Raw genomic sequence first — 11,933 nt, 5'->3', positions numbered from 1 at the left:
CATTTGACTAAAATTGTAATGTAGGAAGGTGGAAAATGTTGGGGTTTGTTAAGGATTACTTGTGGTCTGTTTTCTCTGGATTTGTTTGGTTTAGCATTTATTAATTTCTCGAACACTTTGTGTATGGTTAATAGCAAAAACAAAGGAAGTGAAGGCAAGAATACAGAGATTCGGAGGAGCAAAACAGACTTTAATATGGTTAATCTCTTAATGACATTAATTTAATGAATGATAACGGTATAAGTGTGTGTACATTTGGACTTACAAAAATATATGCACTTAAGTTTGGACATAAATAAATAAGCACAAGTAAATCATGTACAATAAATGGATCTATGTTACAAATAAATGTAAATTGATTTGTACTTTTGTCCTGGTCAATAGAATCAACAGGAATTCTATTTATATATTTGGGTCATTCTATAATTTAGTCTACATTTCATGTCCATTGATGATCTTTCTTTTTTTCTTTTAGCGATTTTCTTAGAATACATAGTATAATCTCATATTTTCAGTTTGATCTCACCACATTTCATAAACCTTAATTTTTCCTTTATGTCCCTTGAATTATAGTTTTTACAATGTCCACTTTTCGAATTGAGTGGGTCTTGAGTTAGTTAAAAATGAATAATAAAAAAAAAAAACCTCATGAGCACATTGTTAAATGTCCTCTTAGGGTTTTTTTCTATATTTGATCTCCAGTGACATGATAAAAGATGAAAACATCTTTTTATCTGTACTATCAAATTGGTGTTTAATGACCAAGCTTGGCAACTAGCAGACAAGTAACACTGTTGAAAAATATTTAAACGGAAACCAATATTTCTTTGAGAAAGAGCTTTGTTTTTCCTGATATGAATTGTACCCAAAATTATAGAATGATTGATAACATGATTTCCCCTTCATAAGTCATGTTGGATGAGGTATGTTCGATGTTAGGTCTGGAAGTATGTGCGTGGAGTCCAGCAGAAGCTCATCCACCATGAGATGCTCAGTGTTGCTGTTCCTCTTCTTTCTGATAAACACACACACACACTTTAAACTATTATTTGTTTTTCCAGAAGGAAATATCAGCACTTACAATGCCACAAACATTATTAGCATCTGAAGCGCACGAGCAAGTATAAAAAAAAAAACAAAAGATTTACCATTTGGTTACATTTTAAATACCCAATGTCCTATTGTTAGTAAATATAAGATGAAATTAAATTTTGATGAAATTAAAACCAATTGTACGGCTAATTAACAGCTGATACTGTGTCAAAGTCTGTGTCTGGTCTGCAGTTCAATTAACTTCAGGGTTTTACAACACAATCACCGCTGGATGACTCTAGTGTCCCAAAAACCTTTTCAAAGGTCAAAGAGCCCCTGAGGAACAGGAAGTGTGTCAAGTATTCATCAGTACAAACACAGTTAATGAAATCTAAATCAGAGTGTTGACTAGCCAATGAGAAGAAAGTTCAGCCCCAGTTAACTGTCACTAGTTGGCCTTGTCATTATCAAAATATGGTTGGTCTTGCCAGAAAAAAATAAATAAAAATGTTGTTCCTGAACGATCTCGTCTCTTCTATCTGTTATAACACTAAATAAGGAAGTGATTTTTTTTTTAGTTATTTTTTTATATATACCTCCATTTGTTGCTGAATCCATGCGAGAGCTTTACTTATGCTGGTGTAAATTCCTGGTTTGTTTTTTTGTCCACAGCTCTCTGCCCAGCTGGCTGCCCCCACCAATGTCCACCCGGACCCCTGACAGGCCATCGGCCCTCCGCTGCCCCCCTACAGACAGAAAACTAGGGGTTAAACTAAAGATTGGCTGTTTGAATAATGGCTGTTGTAGCTTTTTGTGATGATAATACACAGATGCAGTACCTGACATGTCCCAGCACCACCCTCTGAGAATCCTGCACAGATGTTTCAGGAGGTCAGACCCAGTCTGCGGCAGACTCTGCTGGACAGTAACGGGACCTGAGCGGTATGATTGGACACACTGGTCTCTCCTGCGCAACACACACGTGTGCATTCTGAAGACACCAACTGAATACACACTCAGAAAGCAATATGGTTCAGTCTTCAAAAGCTGCCAAACTTGTTTACTACAAGCATTTGCCCAAGAAATACCAGCTGTTTTTCAATTCAGTGCCCTTTGAAGTGTACTAACACCGTTAGGATCCACACTCACCACCATCCACTGTGGCGCTCCAACCTGAGATCAAACACATCTGTCCATCCTCAAAGCTCTCGCCATAACTGGGGAAACAGATGGGTGCTAGTTGATCTGGGAAGGGAGAAAAAAGGGGATATATCTTACTAAAACCATGATTAGATTTCAATTTAAAAGTCTGTTTATACAAATATTTCATCCAGTGACAAGAAGCTAATTCTTACCATTGAAAGACAGAGGTTGTTTAAGCTTTACTAGCGCTATGTTGTAGTGAATTTCTCCTGGCCTGTAGTTGGCATGGTAGATGATTTTCTCCACAGAGAGAGCCCCAGATCCACTCAGTGGCTGGTCTGTTATCGCAGCATACACGGCCCATAACAGTGGCTGATCAAAGCTTTGAACAAAAAGAATCACATATTTAAGTACTGGACTAAGCCAAATGAGCCCAGTGCCAGTATAAACTAGGCTGGATCAGTATCAGATCAACATAAGCTAGTCTCAACCAGCACAAAACCAGTATAACCAGTCTGGACCGGTACCAGATCAGGATTTTAAAAAAAGCCTGGACCAGTATCATAATCCAGTCTGGATGAGCACAGAACCAGCATTAATAAGTCTGGACTCTGGACCATGACAGAACCAGTCTAAAATAGTTCAAAAACAGTGTAATCCAATCTGGACCTGCACCAGACCAGTATAAACCAGACTGAACGGGCACAAAAAAGCATAAACCAACCCTGATCACCATCGGTCTCACATAAATCAGTGTGGACTAGCACAGAACCAGTATAAGCCAGTCTGGACCAGCACAGAACCAGTGAAATCCAGTCTGAACCAGTATCCAACTAGCATAAAACAGTCTGGACCAGAACCAGACTATTATAAACCAGTCTAGTCCAGCACAGAACCAGTAAAAAAACAGTCTGAACTAGGATCCAACTAGCATAAAACATTATGGACCAACTATTATAAAACAGTCTGGACCAACACAAAACCAATTTAGACCTGTTTTTTTGTAGCAAGTCAACATGATATATGTTGATGTGTGTGTGTGTGTGTGTGTGTGTGTGTGTTTCATACTCACTGGTACACACCGTGTGCAGCAGTGAGAATCCAGCGCTCACTGATGATTGATCCTCCACACAGATGCTGGTTCTGGTAGTGCAGGCTGACCTGCCACGGGACTAGCTCAGACCTCGACACATTCCCTCCCGCAATACGACTGCAGACGGCTGGCCTGGAGCCACACTCTACACCGCAACACACAACTGGATCTGAGTGGAAACCTCACTGACACAATACAAAAGCCACCAGTGTTTTATACCAAATAGCTGTTTGGTTCTGGGTGGTTTCTGAGTGTTTACTGACTAAACGTCATCCGCGATATTGAGATGAAGTCTTTAACTTTTATTACAGTCTTACATAAGTATGAGTCACTGAAGCAGTTAGAGACATGGTAACTGTTGTGATGTTTATCTTTAATTTAAAAAAAAAACCTCACCTATACACTTGACAGCAGTCACTAAACTAGAACTGCATCAAGTCTTTCTGGAATAATAAAAAATACATTTTCAGTGCCATCAATATCTTTCTGTCTGTCTGAACTACACACACAGCTAACAGTATTCAGGTTTCATTTCTATGCTTCCATTTAACTTTTTATTAAAAAAATGCAAATCAACTCTCATTTCAGCATCACAGCTTTGGGACTCAGAGACAGTCCTGATTGCTTTATCGTGTACTAAAGACCCACAGACTGTTGTCCTCTCACATCAAAACAACATGTTTGTTTACAACTGTTATCACATGTAAACGGTGCATGGTGTTTGCATATTTCTCTCCTGATTCAGCCAAAATTATTTTTTCTCTGGAGAAAACAATATTATAGAGGACTCGTATTTTAGCTAGAAGCAAAGTATTGAAGTGAAAGATATCTTAATTATAGATTTGTTTATTACAAACACAGCTTTTCACTTTATAAAACAGGACTGGAGTCCTGTTGATTACTTGTGGATTATTGTGATGTTTTTCTCAACTGTTTGAACTCTCATTCTGACGGCACCCATTCACTGCAGAGCAACCATGGGCGATCAAGTGATGTAATGTGGACTATATATTTAAACTGGAGCAAATACGAAACGGTGTTGGGAATCTTTTTGACTGACATTAAAAAGAACCACACTGTCAACTATTTATTTATTTTTTTGGCAGGGTATATTCGGTTGCTTTGCATGAAGGAGCAAAAAAGAAGGTTAACCTGAGGTATGAAGAGTTTTGGATCTTGAATTTGTCTTTAAGTCCTGTTTGGTTGATATTAAGAGCCACTAGATTATTCTGAAAGACTGCTTCAATGGAGGAGATGGGAACTTCAGTAGAGTTCACATAACTACGATCAGTAAGAGGAGAACAAAAAAATGGTTTCTTTCACACTGATATCAATTCATTTTGAAGTTATTAAATGTAAAAATAAAAAATAAAAAAAAAACTATATACCCGACAAGTGCAATTTCTCTTTCCCTCTCAATTTCATCCTTATTTACTTTGATTCATAAGCTGTTACTTCTGAAAAGATGAAAGCATTTGACTTTAGACATGCTGATTGGCGCTCTTATTAAGGAGGTGTGGCTGGAGGGTAGTCAGTCATTGTTTTTGACCAAAACAACTACTAAATACAAGTGCCAAGATGCCTAACATTAGGAACAGACAGACCTCTGAAATTAAAAGACAGCCAGAAGACTGCAGATGTTGAATGGAACTTGACCTAGTTGAGGTGAAACAGCATTTGCTGCGATGATATTTCTTTCTTTCATTTAATGGCAGACTGATTTTAATTGGATTAACTCTGCAGATAATGAGGCCACCAGGAACAGAGGCTCATTATTATTCGTAGACACCCACACAGTGCAAGAAAACACACTCACACAAGCACACACTAGAAAAGTATCATCATATTTCTGTTTAAAAAAGGGCAATCCCTGCTTTGCTCTGGGAAATAAATTTATCCTGGAATAGAAGGCATGACAGATGATCATTTTGGCTCCATTGTTAGTTAACAGACATGAAGAGAATAATTGCAGACCCAGGATCTGAAGTTACTGGATTACAGTCCTGATCTTTCACAGCTGTCCCACTGAGCAGGACACTGACGGCTGATTCTGTAAATAGCAGAACTATGAGAACTGCACAAAATTAGTGCTTCCAAATTAAACTGTAACACAGAATGAAAAGGTATGAAATGATTTTTTTTTTAATTTCATATATTCCTCAATACCTACTAAACTAGGGGGCCTTAGTTAACTTTCAAGAGCTACAAGGTGACTTAAAATGAGACAAAACAAGTATTAAATAATAATAAAAGCTTTAATAGTAATCAAGATTAGGTTATTGTTTTGTTTCGGAACCAAGGATTTGTCTTGGAAAACTCGGATATAAGAGGGAATTTTAAAAGTGTAATTTCTAGACCTGAATAAAGTCATACAAATTAATAAGATCTTACAACTGAAATCATTATTATTTTCCAAACACTGAAATATTTTACTTGGTATAAATTGTGAGTAAATTATTCTTAAAAAGTCCTTTCCTGTGATCTTTATCCAGCAATTCACAATGTTCAAAAGGAGTAGGAACCCTGAAGAACATTCGTCTCTTGAAACCGGAATTAACACTATTTTAATTTATTGATGAGTAAAGTTTGAAAACAAGCAGCTTTATCATTATTATAAAGCTTTTATCTGATGTACCAGATGAAAAAGAAAAAAAATGCACACATCCAGCAAAAGCTCAATCTGGATGCTCAATCACAAAAATCAGAAAAAGCTGGCACAGTAGAACTCCAAAAGTAGAAAAATAATGGAATGCATGTTTCAACCATCAGTGACATTTCTAGCCATGTGGTCAGACGAAGAGCTGTTCAGTGTTCACTCTCAGTGATGCTGTAATTCTTCATACCTGCTGTATCCCAGCTGTCTGCAGGCTACAGAGCCCAGCTGAGAATCCCAGCCCTCGAAGCACACAGTCCTCCATGAGCCACTACTGAACACCTGCAGCACAGAGCTCCTGCCACTCACACGCACTGAGAGTGAGAGAGAGAGAGATTACGCTCAGGTTTTGAGGATTTTGAAAGATCTGCTCATAAGGATAAAATTGGTGTCAACGTTGATTGTATATTTCTTTTTCTTTGCAATCATTTTGAATATGGATCACCAGAAACGTGTACTGAAACAATAAATATCGTCGATTTCATGTTGATTTTAAGGCCAAGAAGAGATAGATAGGTTCAACCCACCACAGCTGAGCTCATCTTCTCCATCTCCACAGTCCTCGACTCCATCACACACAGCATGTCTGCTGATACACTGAACCGACGACAAGCACCGAAACTTTCCTGAGCAGCTCTTCAGACCCACTGGAGAAAAAGAGATCAATGTATGATGGTGACAAACACACACACACACACACACACACACACACACACACCTCTAAAAGAAGTTGAAACATCCATCTGTTAGCAGTGAGCTGTTGTCATAGAGCAGGGTGGAGTTCATGAAACATTTACAGTTCCCGCTGCTCAGGATGAGTTTGATAAGTGAGGAGGATACTTACCTTCACACATACGTACACACACGTTGGGTTTCCATGTTTTATGGGGACATTCCAGACATAGATATAATTTCCCTAAACCTACTCCTCACACAAAATTGCATTTTTAGATTTTCAAAAACCTTTTATCATTCTGTATGATTTATAAGCTTGTTTCCTTATGGGAACTGAAAAAGCTCAAAAGGTATGGTATTACTATCCTTCTGGGGACAATTTGTCTCCATAACGTAGGGAATACCAGGTGTACACACACACACACACACACACACACACACACACACTTTCCTGTCATGGTGGGGAGTTTGTTTTACTTCTATTGTCTGTATACTGAGCTAATGATATTTTCCTTTCACTAAGCATACACCTGACCATTTCTGCATTTTTACCCAAAAACCCAAATTGATGTTAATAGCATTTGTGCTGCTTAATATTTTATGGAAACTGTAATGAAAGTGAAAGTGACGTGACATTCAGCCAAGTATGATGACCCATACTCAGAATTTGTGCTCTGCATTTAACCCATCCGAAGTGCACACACACACACAGAGCAGCGAACACACACACACACACTGTGAACACACACCCGGAGCAGTGGGCAGCCATTTATGCTGCGGAGCCCGGGGAGCAGTTGGGGGTTTGATGCCTTGCTCAAGGGCACCTAAGTCATGTTATTGCCAGCCCGAGATTCGAACCCACAACCCTAGGGTTAGGAGTCAAACTCTCCTAACCCTAGGGTTGTGGGTTCAAATCTCGGGATATACATCTACATATAACATTTTGTAGCCAGATTATAAGACAGCAAACAGATTCACCTCCCAAACCTATTCCTAGAACCAAAATCAAGAAAGTTAGCAAACCCAAGATGATGAGCAGAGCCAGCAATCTGCGAGACACATACGGCCAACACAGAGACTTCAAATCTGACAGTCTTTCTCCTGAGACACAGAGAGAGAGGGAAAGAGACGGGTGAATATAATCAGTCTGCTAAAGGCCAGTGTTGCCGGCGGAGGAAAACTGATTAGATCACTGTTAGCACCTCAAGTATCTGTCCTTTAACCCCTGTGTAACTGGCCATTTAAACAATGTGCTGAAGCCATTTCAGATTGTACTTACACAGTGTGACACACCAAGAAAGCTTGCTTACTGTCCAAGAAGGGCTGGACCTTGATGACGGTCACACCTGGGCTGGGTGGGATCTGAATTTTCTGGACTTTATAGACAGGCAGTGGAGCAGACACCACAGTGGGTAGCTCAACGGGGATGTGAAGTAGAAGTGACTGGAACGACTGTTTTGACAAGACTTAGGTCTCTGCAGAGCAAACGTTTATAAACTTGTGGGTGTTTTCAAACTGCTGGGTGTTTCTAAATCATGCAATCAAAATGATCCCCCTTACCCAACCCCACCCCTAAACCTAACATCACTATTACGTCAGTCAATCAGGTATCATGGTCTAAAAACACCCTGATCTAACTCCCATTACTTTCCTGCAGAGACCTATACTTGGTTTTGACTGCTGAAGGAACTCACATTGAATGTGGTGGGCTTCTCGACTACAGGAAGCTCCTCTTCTGTGACAGAGACTAACTCAAGAGCGCCAAATTCAGTGCCGTCCTCTACCAGGTTCTGAGATTGTGTGAGAACAAAAGTAGGAGACCCTTATAGATTATATCAAGGGATACATGATACACCTAAAAGTTTAGAATAATTCTTTTTTTTATGATTTTGAAAGAAGCTAGATATGCTCATCAAGGCTGCATTTATTTGATTAAAAATACAGTAAAAAGTCAGAATGTTAGCATAGACGTTGGAATGGGGGGCGGGGGGGGGGGGGCTTTCCCCCACCCCTCTAGGAGTCAGCCAGCTGTTTTTTTCGTTGTTTTTGTTTTCCGTTTATATATATATATTATAAATACAGAATCTGAATTCAAATGTGTTTGATTTAAGCCTACATTTCAAAATTGTGTGTAATAAAATTATATTGCGCATACAGCTCGACTAATATGATCGTTATAAAGGTGTTTAAACAACAATACACTTCCACTTGCATGTTCCAAAATGTTGTGAAAATAAAACAGCTCGCCCTCGTTCATTACAGGGGTTCTATTTAATTTCCATTTGTGCATTTCATTCATTGCACCTTGACACCAGTTCAAAACTAAGTCCCAAAAGTCTGTGTAAGAAGCATAGCACGTACAGACTCCTTGTAGGCCTATGATTCGCTCTTTTGTTGTCCTGTTTTCTTTCAGGATCAATAATACAACAAATGAAAGCTTTGATCTGTATTTCCGACTGATGAGAACTATGCATATACGTTCATAAATCAGTCAATTTTATTATGAGATATTTTATTCTAATATGATCAGTGACTCAAGCACTGATGGACCAAAGAGCGCGCATTTCGACATTTGCTGTAAAAACTTGAAATATAAATTCTCAGAAAATGCATTTAATACCAATATATTGAAACATCTGTTTATATACTCCATTAATAAAGGACTCAAGACATTGGAAAAATATGAGTCCACATGCGTTTTATATTTAATATGAGGGAAATATACATGCATGCATGCGTCACACAAAAAATCTTTAACTTTTAGGTAGCAAAATGTTTTTTAGTAATTCTGTCAATTACACTAAGGTTATTACATTGCTTGCTATATATTTGCTTCTTGTTTATTAAATACGGCAATTGATTGATAAAACATTGATCAAAATTAAGATACAATTTATACAAAACGAATATCTTTTAAAAAGAGTTTTCTATAAAAACTCAATCGTCTATAAGTTGTTATTAAGTTGTTTTCTCGTCGTCAAAATCATGTTTTACCAAAAACAGCGCCGTTGCTAGGAGGGCGCCAGCGCCTCTGCCTTTCAGAGCCTATGCCTCGCGAGTGGATGATAGCCCTGAAGACGCTTAGCAATGATATACCTTTAGTGATAGTATACCTTTAGTTAAGTTATACCTTAAGAGTCTTCGTAGCGCGCTAAGAGACAATGTTATCGGAAACGCAGTCCAGGTATGATGCGTTTCATGCGTAATGGAGATTCCAAAGCGCTCTTCTTTGGTCAGAACCATGGAGAGCGATCACGGATAGGTCTGTCCAATACACCCAAACTTTTAACAATGCAACAAAATATTTAAAGAGCATCCAGCTATTAAAATCTATATTATGTAAACGCACAGATAATATAACAGTATAGGCTATATTAGTCAATATTTTTTTTATTAGGTTAAGCAGTGATTGGATAACTTTTTTTTATTTTTTTTATTTAACATTTTTTATTTAAAGGCCCACCCACAATTGGTCTGGTCCATCCAAAACTGGAATCCTGGCGCCGTGCCTGGGCCACACTGAGCTGTGCGTAACGCCCACAGACATGAAGTGAACGAGACAGAGGCTGTCCTGTACTGTCTGAAATGGTTAACTCTGTGGCAATGCGTGTGCAAAACAGATTTAACTAATCATAAAATCAATCAGGATACATAACAGGATACATAACACCCTACTATAGGCCTACACTAACAGACCACTCCCCCCCAAGAATCCCGCCCCCCCCTCACAAAATAGTTCCCACGTCCCTGAATGTTAGAATTCAAATTAACGGTTTTCTATTGGAATAGAAAATGTAATTTATTCCTGTGAAATGCAAAGCTGAATTTTCCGCATCATTACTCCAGTCTTCCGTGTCACATGATCCTTCAGAAATCATTCTGATATGCTGCTTTGCTGCTCAGGAAATATTTCTTATCATCTTTCAAGCTGAAAACAGTTCTGTTCATTCTTTGATGAAAACAACTTTCAAAACAACAGTGTTTATTTGAAATAAAAATAATGTGTAACATTATAAATTAAAAAACAATAATTAATGATGATGATGTTTTTGGTGATGATTAAAGGAAAAATGTTGAAGTGTTCAGCAATAAAATTAATTTAAAAAAAAAGTCTTGTTAAAAGATTTAAATTCTTGAAAAAAGAAATGCTGCTGTAAGTTGTTTGGCATGATATATTATTGTTTAGCATATTAAAAAAATAAGCAGTGAGGCTATTTTGTTTTGAAATATTAGTAATAAATGTCCACCAAACCCATTTTGCTGTGACTAGAAACCCACCTTTAGTTAGTTAGTTAAACCAATAACTACTTAAAACTTTGATATTTACATGAAAAGTCATGCTTCATTAAAAGATGAAAAAGAAAGATATTAGCACAAAAAAATACTGGGGAAAAAATGTTTGAAAGCATAATGACCAAGTTGTACATGCAAGTGTATTCATTGCTTAATGACAAAAAAGTGAGCGCATGATGGATAGCATGAGACCGGAGGAAATTGTGGGAGCTGCTGTGATAGAGCCACCTTGTCAACCTTAATTAAATTAAAAAGTGTCTGAAACAAAAGGACACCCACAAACACTATGACATGACATACTGCTGGTCGTGTTCCTTACCCTCTCCTGACCGCTTCCTCCTTCTGAAACGGGCCGCGCCGTCTCTCCTGCTGTCTGGGACGAAGCCATGACTGCTCTCATCTTCTCATCTTCACTCCATCTGGGATGACAGTGACAGCGATCCACTTAGGAAGTGAAAAAGTGAAGTTGTCAATGGGAATCCTAAGCCCACGGTCTGTTTAATCTTTGTCAGAAAGAATGAAGAATGAATTACATCCAGCGAGTCCAAATCCAAGCAACCGCCTGTGAAATTAGCTTTTGTGAAATCGAAAAATGAAGGGGCTAATCTGAAGGTGACTTACTAGAGCGCTACAGATCTGTCCTTCTGAGTGACTTCATATCTTATACTTGTTCCTCTCTGTCTGTCTCTCTGTCTGTCTCTCTCTGTCTGTCTCTCTCTCTCTGTCACACCTGCTCTTGAGCTCTAGGTGACACCTGAGCAGGTGTGCAGCATTGTTTTGTCATGTCACTACAGCTGTGGATCAGGTAATGCTGGTCAGTCTCAGCTTCTGAGTTCCGGACACTGAAAGGTCAGGCAGGAGCGCCAAGCATGAAAAGGTCATCAGTCTTTAGACGGTTCCCTTACTGATCCTTCAGGGCCATAATTATATTCATCAAGGACCATGTAGTTTCTAGATATATGATATCTGAACCTATATGTATATATGTGTTCAGACATTTTCCACTACTCTAACGTATAGCCGAGACTGAAAGACGTATTCTTT

The 11,933-nt window shown here is 38.5% G+C and overlaps 1 pseudogene; it reads right to left on the bottom strand.

The window, feature by feature from the left end:
• Positions 1-678: 678 nt before the first annotated feature.
• LOC132141995 (transmembrane protease serine 3-like) lies at positions 679-11,547 on the bottom strand (annotated as a pseudogene).
• Positions 11,548-11,933: the final 386 nt, after the last annotated feature.

The sequence above is a fragment of the Carassius carassius genome, chromosome 6, assembly GCF_963082965.1.
Source record: "Carassius carassius chromosome 6, fCarCar2.1, whole genome shotgun sequence".
NCBI lineage: Eukaryota > Metazoa > Chordata > Actinopteri > Cypriniformes > Cyprinidae > Carassius > Carassius carassius.
This window is presented reverse-complemented; position numbering and strand designations above follow the sequence as displayed.